This window comes from Vulpes lagopus, chromosome 4 (genome assembly GCF_018345385.1).
Source record: "Vulpes lagopus strain Blue_001 chromosome 4, ASM1834538v1, whole genome shotgun sequence".
NCBI lineage: Eukaryota > Metazoa > Chordata > Mammalia > Carnivora > Canidae > Vulpes > Vulpes lagopus.
The window spans coordinates 20957334-20970073 of NC_054827.1; the positions used below are offsets into that span (position 1 = coordinate 20957334).

Here is a 12740-nt window from a genome sequence, read left to right on the forward strand (position 1 = left end):
CCAATTTGGCTAACTTCTGACCATAAAACTATCTAAAAATTTAAAAAGAAATGATTTCAAATATCTTACCAAGCTTCAGCTAGGACAAATAGTAAACAATTCTGGCAGTATTAGACAACCCCAGAAGATACTACCCTCCCAAGATGCAGAGCCACTCCCAAGAGAGCCAAAAGAAAGGACTCAGACAATTCCCTACAACCTGGAACAAGTCACTAGGACCCTATGTCACAGATGGAATGCAACCTACATTTCTGCCTGGCCATACATTTTGGCCCACAGCCCAATAGTGAGCTGCTTGCATATGCAAGAACCAACAATCTACATGTCCCAGGCAGGCAGAAAGCCAACCCAAGTCTGAGGACACAAAATGAAAGAAACATAAAAGGCAATATCTGTCCCTGGGAGAAAAAGGATTGGCAACCAATGGGCACCCCAAAATCATATTTACAAAACTCCGAATTTAGAAAGGAATCTGGAAAGAAATTTTATCTCCCCTTCTTGACCAAGCACTATAGAGAGTTCTAAGAACTCTCATCCTTTGCTGTCTTCTGACAATTTTCTTAAGATCCCATCTTCCCATCTATAGCCTCCAGAGCAAGTGGGGTTTAAAGTAGAAAATATAGCTTTGTTATCTATCAGAATTTGGTAAGGTTTTCCATCAACTTTAATTTTAGTTTTTCCTTGTCTAACTGATAATAGTTTACCAGAGAATCCCTCAGAATCCCATCAACCCTGGAAGGGGCCCTTTGGGGTGGGGCAGGGTGGGGGCTCCATCAAGGCTAGATATGGGAACTTTTGAGTGGGTGTGAAAGAATTTGACAAAACAAAAAAAAAAAATCTTTTTTTCCAGTGTTCCAGTTGATCACCAGGGAGACACTGCTTTCTGGGCCAGTGTTCTGAGGCTAGACCCCTAGAAGGGTGCAAAGGGGAAGACCCAGGTGTTTTAGGTCTCTGACCTTGGAGCTTTTGCAGTAAGGCCATTAACCTGGTGGGCTTTTTTTTTTTTTTTTTTTTTTTTTTTTTTTGCAGTCTTGTGGTCTCTTCAGAACATAAAGGCAATTCAGACAGAGGACTTGCAGACTGAAAACTCAGGTAAAGGAAGATAGAGAAAAAGAGCGGACACTACACCAGTCTTAACAGTCTTTTGTTTTAGGTACCTCTTGGGTCTTTAATTTTTCATTAGTGTTCTGCAATGAATCTCTCAATGAAGCTATTCTGGAATCTTGAATCCTTTTGGAGCCTTCTGCATGCTCGTTAAAATAGGTATCCCATTCTGTTAGTTTGATTTGGGAAACCTTGCTTTCAAGTACCCTTCTTAACTGAACAATCCTGCCTAATTGTAATGTTCCCCATAATGGCCATTGTAATTCTAGTTGTCTTAGTAAGACTTTACCATTTTTGTAGATATCTGCAGCTTCCAGGACCACTTTCTTAGACATAAAATAAGCAGGTGTGCCAAATGGTCCACCCTCATTCTTTGAAACTTCTAGGATCCCATTTCTTTAGCTGAGACTTCCATCCCTTGGAAACAAATTAATACCTAAAAAGGATGTGCCATTGGATCAGGGATGGTGTGTCCACCTTGTTGTATGGAAGTTTTCTTGAGGTTGGAGGGTAATAAGGTGTCAAGTTCACCTATTCCTTGACAACTTAACCTAGCATGGAAATCTTAGATTAGGTAGTAAGTGCTCCAACAGCTTTTAAGTGCGTAACCCCTGCCCACCAATTTTATGGCTTTGACTTCCCAGATTCCCATTAGCAAGAAATCTATTATTCTTTTCACAAGATGTCTTTATAGTGGCAGATGCCTTGATGGCTTTTAATAGTGTCACTTGTGCCCCTTTAGGTATTGATGGTCGAAACAGTCTGAATTTCTTGTCTCAGTTTATTCTTCTGAGCTCCCCATCAACATCCCCTGAAACAGCTTATGCTATGGACTTGTCCCAAGGTTTTGTGAGTCCTCTAACAGCTACCAGACAATGTGGACTCCCAAATATAACTATACTGGAATATTTCTCGGATCCCGGAAACTTCCTTTTTAAAAATATTTTCTTTTCTTTTTTGAGAGAGAGAGAGCGTGAGCACGAGAGAGAGAGAGAGAGAGAGAGAGAGAGAGAGAGAGATATCGAGATCAGGGTGAGGGAGGGGAAGAGGGAGGGAATCTTAAGCAAACTCCCTGCTGAACATGGAGCCCAACACAGGGCTCAATCCCACAACCCTAAGATCATGACCTGAGTGGAAACCAAGAAACGAATGTTTAACCAACTGAGCCACCAGGTGCCCCTAGGACTTCAGAAACATTCTGGAATTTTTAAAAAACTCTGAAACCCCTCCAGGGCCCCAAAACCATTTTGATATAAAAATATATAACCTTTATTTAATCATAAAGATTGTTTCTTTCAGAGAGCTGCATGGGAGGGAACAGAGCTCCAATCTGAGAGTGACTTACCTGGCTCTCAGTAATGAGGAGAGGAAGAGTGAATTCAGAACATTCAGTGGATTTGTCTCATGCTCAGGCTGTTAGCAGTCAGCTTGGAGTCCCATTCTTTGTTGCCCAAAACTGTTAAAAAACAATTAAAGCAAACAATTTAGATGATACACATAAACTTTAACCCTTCGCTAAGTCGACAGTCTCCTGTGGAGAACTGCAAAATGGGGCAGAAGGCAGGAAACTTTTGTAGGATTAAGAATAAAGAAGAAAAAAGACAAAAATAGAAAACTTCTGATGGTTTGGGACCACATAGTCAACTTTGTTGAGGTAAGAAGGCCCAGCGCTGGCTGCATGTTTGGGGATGGCAGACTGGATATACTACATTTTTAGTCAAATGGAGTGTTTACAGGGACATGAACATTATCTGAGTTTCAGTTTGCTGACATAAAGCCCTGGCAAGAGCAGCTCCATCTGGAATCTCAAAAGTTATTTTAACACAAGTCAGTTGTATCGTAATCTCATATGAAATGTGTGCCGAAGACGTCAGATAACTTGATCATCTGTTATTCTAGGTGAATAAGGGTTTAAGAGGAATTCAACATTTGCCCAGGCAATAGTTTTACTGTCCATAAATAATAGAAAGACAATCTAGAAAAGAGAGGCCATAAGTGAGAAATAAATCTCATGTTGGCTTTATGCCTAGGACTAATGAAAGAAAAGGAGGTTGGCCAAAATGAACAATAATTCAAAAGGGCCAATTGTATATCCTTTAATTGATTTTATTCATAGGGTTCATAACCATGAGATATCAGAACTTGTGACCAAAATTGGGATTTGTCAAGTCCAAAGCAGAGATGTCAGCTTGGGTACTCTACACATCAGGAGCTCAGGTAGAAAATAAATTGCATGCACACATATACACTCAAGAAGTAATATCTTAACACTGAATGTTGTTGGCCCAGTCTAGCAGTAGCCAACTACTTCCTGTCTTTATTAGCATATTGGCCCAAAAGTCACAATTCAAGACTGATTGCACTTTCCTTTAATAATATGAGTCATGGTAGAAAACAAAAAACATTTGGATAACTACACAATTTTTCTTGAGACTCTCAAATAATTAGTTACTTCAACAAAAAAGAAAAAAGTTAAAACAAGCACTGGGAACTCAGTGCATTTACCAACTCAATTAATTTATTTAGTTTTCAATTTACTTTCCTAACAATCTCTAATAATTTTCTAATTCTTGCATATATTAGGGAAATATAAAAACCAAAAGGTACATTTATAAGAGCAGGATTGCAGTTAGGCACAATAACAATAATTCTGTGAAAGATATTTTAAGCGTATTTTTACTAAAAAAGAAAATTAAATATTATAACATTGTGTTTACTCAATTTCCTTTAGTTTATGGGATAAGTGTACAATTGTTTTCTCCTATTTACTATATACAGTACTTTGTATTTCCTTCTTTTATATTTCTCCAAAGGCTCTTTCTTCTGCCTAGACAACATCATATAAAAGCAGACATCCAGAGGAGTCAGACTTCATCACTGGTAGGTGTGCTTGGCAGCAGTACTTCATCCTTTCTTAACATCAGTTCCCTTACCTATAAGGTGGGGGATATTCTCCACCAATCTATGCCTATCAACATACCACCTTAACTAAAATTGCTTTGTCACAGTTTATTTTTATGTAAACTTTACATCTATGTCCTCTTGATCTTGGTATTTGAGTTGCTTCTTTAAAGATTCATACTAATAAGATAATGTGTGTGTATACGTATATAAGATATCTAAGCACTACTATAGGGATTTGTTCAACACTTGAATTTAACTACTGTTCACTCACAGGAACCCATAAACCCCAGTGCAAGGGTGGGTAGGTGGGTATTCCCTGCTCAAAGCCTGTGTTGGTCTTTCAATGCCCAGCATAGAGTTAGGGAAGAAAGCTCTGGAGCAAGACCAACTGGATCATATCTCAACTTGCCCATCTTTTAGCTAGGTGATATTGGACAAGTGACCTAAAATTCTCTACACACTCTCCTTGTTCAACTGGTAAAATAAGGATATCAATATCTACTTCATGAGATTATTGTGAAGTTTAAAGCATGTGAAGTACTTGAACCCTAGTGGGCACATAGAAAGTGCTTAAAAAGCATTTGTTGCTGTTATGACATGGATGGAAATCTATAGTATGTTTTTGCATGGTTTGGTCACTACTTTTCTCATTTTCATTATGCTACAACCTCTAACCCATCAGACCCTTCTACACACACTGTTTTACTCCAGCCATACTTGCTTTCAATAAATTCTTGGTTTATGGAATTTGGACTATTTTATCCTGTCTTAAGGTTTTTAGACTTGCTATCTCATCTACTTAGAATAGTCTTCACACTTCTTAATTCCTACTTGTCTTTCTGAGCTCATGTAAAATATTACCTCCTTGGGGATGTCTTCCTTAATCTACAAGATTGGGTCAAATCCCCCTGCTAATCATGAATATAATTCCCTGTATTTCTTTGCTGAGAGCACTTATCACAATCATTATGAAATAATTTCTTTTGAAATTCGTTTTTGCCTGTCCTATTAAAATTCTGTCTTGTTTAATTTTTTATTTTTAGAACTTAGCATAGGGTCCAATAAGTATTTGTAGAAGACATAGATACAAGTAATCAACCACTTGGTAATCTCAAAATCTCAACTTTGATAATAAAAAAAGGGGGGACACATTTCAAAATGCCGAACAACAGTTCAGAGTATATTTAAATTATAAATACCAGATGAGTTAATACATGAAAAGCTACCTTTATTTAGTTGATACTACAGAAATTTAAAACATCATTGTGATTATTCAGTATCATTCAACTTCCTTCAAATCACTACCAACAAAAATAGCTCAGGATCTGTAAAATTTCCTATATAATACCTGTTCCCCCTGAAATCATGGAGGCTTGGGAAAAGCTATCAAAAAGCTATCCATAAACAGGTATAATTTTAGAAAATGAGCAGGTTGTTCAGAATATTCCTATAGTGCATTTTGGAGGGAAGCATATTGGATAGTTATTAAATAACATGCCTTTAGTCTAAATTAGACTTGAATAAACTGATCAACCTCCCATTCAAGACAGAGCTTTAAACAGGTTTTCATTAACATCTGGTATTTCCCAGCTCACTTTTCTCATTATTAAAGCCAATAAATGGCTCGGGTTGAAATTATTCTCAGAGGGTCTTTAGAAGAGAATTGACCAGAGCTGTTTATTACTTTGCTTTCCAAATGTTACCCAAAATATCCTTTGGTAATCAATGCATGACTAGCATTCTAGAACCTATTAAGGACAAAGAATTTGGAATCTGCTATGCTCTAGGCTTCATTCCTAGTGGAAACTCTTAATTAATTTGCTAAGAAACCTTTTATATAAGGGACCTATTTAAAATATTCATCCCTCCTTGAAATTTAGTTCAAGTGAAAAGTTTATCCTTAAATAGAAACTAATCTATTTTCTCTGATTAATCATCAGTTCTGTATAAATCAAAATATTTCCATTTGTTATTTTTCCTTTGATACAATCTTGACTCACTGTAGTAACTAACTTACTCTAATTTTCCATGAGCACCTATATATTTATCACTTACCGAGATTTTTGTTCTATGTTCAATGTAATTGAATTGCCCTGTGTAATATACTGTCAAGTTTTGTAAGGGGGCTCAAAATTAAGCAGATATGCGTAAATTGCAATTTACAAAAGAGGAAAATGAAGAATCTGACATTAATTCTTTTTTTAAAAAAATATTTTATTTATTTATTTATGAGCAACACACAGAGAGAGAGGCAGAGACACAGACAGAGGGAGAAGCAGGCTCCATGCAGGGAGCCTGACATGGGACTCGATCCCAGGTCTCCAGGATCAGGCCCTGGGCTGAAGGTGGCGCTAAACCACCTTCAGCCACCTGGGCTGCCCAGAATCTGACATTAATTCTGTCTAACGCCTTTTGTACATAGGTGGTAGGTCTAAACTCAAACATATCCCAAGGTTGCTTGCTGCTTACACAGTTTTAAGGAGATAGATTACTTATTTTCTTTTTCCCTCCTGTTATAACCATTTAGATAAATAAATATGCTGTGATTTATTTCTGAAGCATCAAGAAAGGGACACCATGGTGATTTATTAGACCTTTACTCCAGCATGATCCTCTCCTTTTCTTCTTTTACAGTGACTTCTCCTCAAGGATATGCCCTATTTCTAAGCTGTGTGGTATGCAACCAACCAACCAGGTAGCAAATGACAGTGCAGAGTCAGGTAGATGCTATCTGGAAGTAGAGCCATGATAGTTTTCCTTTTCATTTCTTGCTAGTTAAAGATAAACAGGATGGGAACCTGGAATAACAGAAAGCCAATGTAATTTGGGGTCATTGGTAGGTTAGATTCTAATTACTCCACTAACTACCATGAACTTGACCAAGTTACTTGACTTCTCTGTATCTCAATATCTTTTCATGTTAAATCTTTGTGATGTTGTTAAAAGCATTACATGAAATCCTGTGTATGAACAGCCAGCTGGAGAGCAGGTGGTTTCAAGGATTTGTTATTGGTATTAGTGCCATAGCTATTAATAAGAGCATTGGTGGCCTCTACATGCCCTTTTAACTTTCTTCTTGGTGAGGTAACATGGATAAGTAGGTGATTTTGTGTCTCCAACATGGAAGTAGCTATAATAAAATCTTAACTCAAACAAATCAATAATCCAACCACTGAGAATCCGAATGTCTTTTCACTTGTGTGCACTAAATTGGAAGAAGTTAAAAAATTATTGTGTAATCAATCCATTAATAGCTGGTTGAGGAGGAAAATGTGTGCAAGCTTCCTTCACTGGTGATAACTGTTCTTCTTAGGTTTCTCCCAAGTTCTTGTCCCCTAGAGGGTTAGAGTCTCCCTCACAATCTTCTCTCCCACCATCTCCTCCTGAAGTCTCCTCCCAGGATCTTCCCCTAGGATCCATTCTCTCTGTACTCAAGGCTCTCTGCTAGTGGACAGACTCCGTTTTAGTGTGGGGTTAATGGCTGACAAGGGGTTCCTATAGGAAATCTTCTGGTTGACATTTGCATTTGAATAGAAATTTTAGCAGATGAAGTGAGCAGCATTTTGGAATATGGGTTCTTTTTGGTTTCACTGTGGCAACATTTACCAAAGGATTTTTAAAATCAAATGCTAATTATAAGAGATGCTGATGTCACAAGGGAAAGATGATCAAATACACTGTGCAGAGACCTGGTTAAACAAAATTAAGCAGATTCATTTACTGTAATACTGCCAGGAGCTCTTAATCCGCAATGTGCATTGTGTTAAGGAGACACTGGACTATGCAAAGTTATTAATTCAACAACGATTCATACAGCACCTCTATATACCAGGCACCGTTCAGTAGGGATGATGATGTAGCATTGAATAAGATGGATAGCATCCTTGCTTTCATGGTTCTGACAATCCAGCTTTGAGGCTGGTGATGGGGGGAGTGGGTCAGAAAATAAACAAGCAAACACTTGGCAAGATACTTTGAGAAAATTAACTTTTAAGGAGAAAATAAAGTACAACGACATGGTAGAGACTAACTGGTGAGGAAAGACTACTGCAGGGAGACCGATCTGAAAACTGAAGAAGGAAAGAGCCCTAAAAGGTTCTGAGGCAGCAGAGTTTCAGAAAGCTTAAAAAAGAGGAAGTGGGGGCAGCCCGGGTGGCTCAGTGGTTTAGCACCGCCTTCAGCCCAGGGTGTGATCCTGGAGACCTGGGATCGAATCCCACGTCAGGCTCCCTGCATGGAGCCTGCTTCTCCCTCTGCCTGTGTTTCCACCTCTCTCTCTCTTTCTGTGTCTTTCATGAATAAATGAATAATTTTTTAAAGCAGGAAGTGGGAAGAGTCCAGTTAGGAATGAGCGTGGCACTGTCACTAGTCACCATAAAAATATTCGGCTTGAAATCTCTTTTCCTGAATTTCGCAAATGAATAGTGTTCCACAGAACATATTTTGAGAAAAAAAGTGCTCTATAGCTTAGGTGACTCACACTGTTGAGAGGGAGTCCCTCCACCTCCTGCCATTACCTGTGAGGTTGGCTAGAATACCTATCTCAGAGATATGTTATAGCATTTTTTTGTAAAGTACCAAATGGAATATTTGGTGCATAGAGATATTCAACATTTGTTAATTTCCTTTCAATCTCTTGCTTTGAAAATTGTCCAACAAAAGAAGATTTTAATACTTAGTGTACATTCGCATTGAATAATCTCTTAAGAATTTTCACTAGTTTGTTCACACTATACTCATCTAATGTCATTAAAAAAATCCGATTTCATACTAGCAGAGTAGAGAAAGAAAAGCAAGTGTAAATGTTATAAAATGCATATGTGCAATAACAAAACATGAATTCTTTTCTCCCCACCAAAGGGCAGAAATGAACCACTGGGTTCAGATAAAATCGTAAGCAGCTAAATGTTTTTCATTGGTTTCTTTTTTTCCTGAAAATGAATTTTATTCATTCATTCATTCATTCATTCATTCATTCCTGAAAATGAATTTTAATCATAAAGACATGCATTAGTAAATATAGAGTGCATTCTAACAATAATATAGTAGATCATTTGTTCTTTTAATTCTACAAAGAAATATAATGCGAGGTTATCTAAATTAAATTGAGTCTCTTGTTTAAAAAAAAGTGAAAAGTATTAATCTCTCAATTTGTTCAGGAAGAAAATGTTAGGTGAACTTTTTTCAGTGGCTCATTTTCCACAATTTCAGAGAAAAAAAAAAGTTAGAAAGGGAGCTGATTTTAAACGTGAACCGAAAATTATCTGTCAAAACAAATACTTTTATATGACTTAGAGGGGACCTGTTTAAAGGAATTATAAAGAGTCTTGTCTAAAAGATTTTAATCTTAAACATATGGTATTAATAATTTGCACACCTTTTACTTCCATTATTATAGGCAACTTAGAGGTAAAATAAGATTATGCTTAAGTAATTTGTTTTCCTCTTTGCTGCCACAGAAGTCACATGGGGATTTTTGACAGGCAAATTAGTCAAATACAGGATAAATGAGCAAAATGAAAATTGAAGGGCCAATGGAATAAAGCAAAATTGTAAAATGACTAAGGCTTTTAAAAACTAAAATAATGCATGCTCATCCTTCAGAAATCTGCTGTCCCCAGTTATAGTCCTACTTTGCAATGGTAGTCATTTTTAAAAGTATATTTTGAATAGTTCAAAATATTTGACATACAAGTAAGTATATAAATCTTTTTTATGCAAATGAGCATACTATTAAATGTTATGTTCTTCACCTAACTTTAAACTTCTCAATATATTTTGGAAATGTTTTTTATCAGACACAGAGCCTAGCTGCTCTTATTAATGATAGCTGGTTTTCTATTTAATAGATTTGTCACAATTTGTTTAGCTAGTCTCTAATTATGGTGAACATTTAATTATTTCTATTCTTTTGCTTTCACAAACAATGCTATTCTGAAATTATATCTATAAGCCCTGCCATGCTGTCTAATGATTGCTTTGGATTCCTAGCATCTGACCTGCTCCATGTAGAACTAGGCCCCATGGCCTATAAAACAAGTGGCTAGAATATGGCCCTATAAAAATAGCTGCAACAGAGCATGTCAGAAAGTCAGATGCAGGAGAAGATGAAGGATACTGGCTTTGCTATACACTTCATAGCAACTACTTAGTTCAATAAAGCTGTTACACTTGGAAAATATCTATTGTCTTCGCACTTTTTTTTCACTTGCAAGTTCTTTGACATAATTTGGAAGTAGTTTTATACTATCAAGATATCTAAGATATATCCTAAAGGAGATCAGATGAGCATATTTTTTATTTTTCTATTCCCTTTCTCCATCACACACACACACACACACACACACACACACACACACTGCTACTGACATCACTTTTTTGGTGCACCTCAATATAGGAGCTAACCCATCATGATAGTAATTTCCTTTGGAAGCGTCTTTCCCTAGACTTTTCAACACCACATTTTGCGATACCATGCCTGTACCTACATCTTCCAGCCCCACCTCTAGAGATGACAGTTTAACTTGCTCTATTCAATCGTGGATTCTATCAGTGGGCACTAGAAGCTCAGGATGGCATGCCTCCCAAACACTAACTGTGTGATGCATACCATTCAACGTTTGTATAGATTATGCAACTATTACATAGGAAATTAACGAGTAAGATAGAGCTCCCTCCCCTTGAGAAGCTCACAGTATACTAACAAGATGAGTGAAGAAGGAGCTGGAATAAAAAAAATCACTGAAATAAAGAAAAAGGAAGGGGAAAGCCACTTATAGATAGCCGGCAAAATTTGATAGGGCTACACAGAAGAGCATTGCTTCTGGTTGCTAGCATTAGAAAAAAGGATTGGTGAAGAAACTTACACTTTATCTAGGTCTTGAAGGATCCTTACTTTTTTTTTTTTTTTTTTCCAGAAATGACATTAGAGGGAGGCCATTTCAAATGAGGAATAGCACAAGTCAAAGGCCGGTATTAGGAAACTCAGTGACTGGGGAGCAATGAATACTCCAGTTTTGTGGGAATATAGGATGCAGAAGAGTGGTGGGGGAATGTGTAGTAAGGAATCTGGTGCCGAAAGATAGGTCTAGGTATATAATCTTTGTCCTGGGTCCCGGGAGGTAACCTCTAAACTCTTTGAGAGGAGAGTCTTTGTTATTGGTGGTACATCCATAGATTGCTTCTCATGGTTTATGCTAAGAAGTGACTCATGGTAGGCCCCGCAATAGCTTGTGCTAGCAAGATGACTTAGGCTGTGGGCTTGCCATATAAGAGAGACCTGCTATAGTATCTGATTAGAGAATAAGGACTTGGGGCCACATAATATTAGCCTGATCTTCAAGGAGGGAAAGGGGCCTGGAGATCGAGTTCAACTACATGGGCAATTCAGTTTATCTTGCTTATATAATGATGCCTGAATAAAAGACACTGGACACTGAATCTCTAGTGAGCTTTCTGGCTTGCCGATTCTCTGCATGTATTGTCACACATCAATGGCAGAAGGTTAACTCATCCTGAGGATGCCTGAGGCTTGGTGTCAGGAACTTCTCTATATGTCTTTCTCCTTAGCTGATTCTAATATATATCCTTGGCAGAGTGAAATATAGAAGGAAGAGTTGCCATCACATTACAGAGGGCCTTGACTGGGGCTAAGAATAAATAAAAATAAAAAATATAGACAACAAAAATATTTAAAGTTTTGAGCAGAGCTGTGGCATATTAAGATGGTGTGTGTGTGCATGTGTTTAATCTTGAACTGATGAGGAAAATGGATTTGAAGGCAGAGAGTATAAAGAAAAGGGGAACTATTCCCTTGGGAGACCATATTAGTTTTCTTTTGCTGCCCAAACATATTACTACAGATCTAGAAGTCAACACAGATTTGTTATCTCACAATTCTGCAGGTCAGAAGTTGTGTGGGTACAGCTCATTTTTTTTGATCTAGGTTCCACTGGATAAAAGCATAGCGTCACCAGGGCTGTAGTATTTTCTGGAAGCTCTGGGCAAAATCTCCTTCTACATTTCTTCTGGTTGTTAACAGAATTCTAGTCCTTGCAGTTGTAAGACTGAGGTCCTTGTGTCCTTGCTGGCTGTCCGTCAGGGAGCTATTCTGATCTTCTGGAGGCCACCTGCATTTCTGACCTTATCTTCAAAAGTAGGTCAAGTCCCTCTCATGCTTTGAATCTCTCCTCCTTCTTATCGGTCAGATCTCTTTAACAGACTCTTGCTTTTCTGCTCTCACTTTTAAGGACCCATGTGATTATGTTGGGCCCACGTGGATAATCAAGATAAAATTTCTTTTAAGGGCAGCATATAGCGACCTTAATTCCATCTGCGAAGTCTATTTTGCTATAAGATGTAAAGGTTGTGGCACCAGGGGTTGAAGATTATGGGCCGCCAAATCCTGCCTAGAACAGAGATGAAATGAGGACCTAAATAAGTGGTAGTCATGGAAATGTAAGGCATAGGTAGCAGAAGAGATATTGTAGAAGTAGACAACCGGGAATTGTAATGTGACTGGTTAGAAAGAACAAATAGGGGGAAAAAATCCCAGAAGGGATGTTTAGGATTTAACACTGAGTGATTAAAAAATACTGATGGCGATATATGGGTTTGAAGCTGGCTACTTATGGTGAAGTTGCTCAGTTGTACCTTAGAGTTTGAGACACTCACAGGCTATCCAGTAGGAAATGCCAGTAGGGAATTGATAATAAAGGACTGTGTCTTGGGAA

The 12740-nt window shown here is 37.7% G+C and overlaps 1 pseudogene; it reads right to left on the reverse strand.

The window, feature by feature from the left end:
* The window catches only part of LOC121489717, a 94980-nt pseudogene that overhangs the window by 46059 nt on the left and 36181 nt on the right, over positions 1 to 12740 (reverse strand).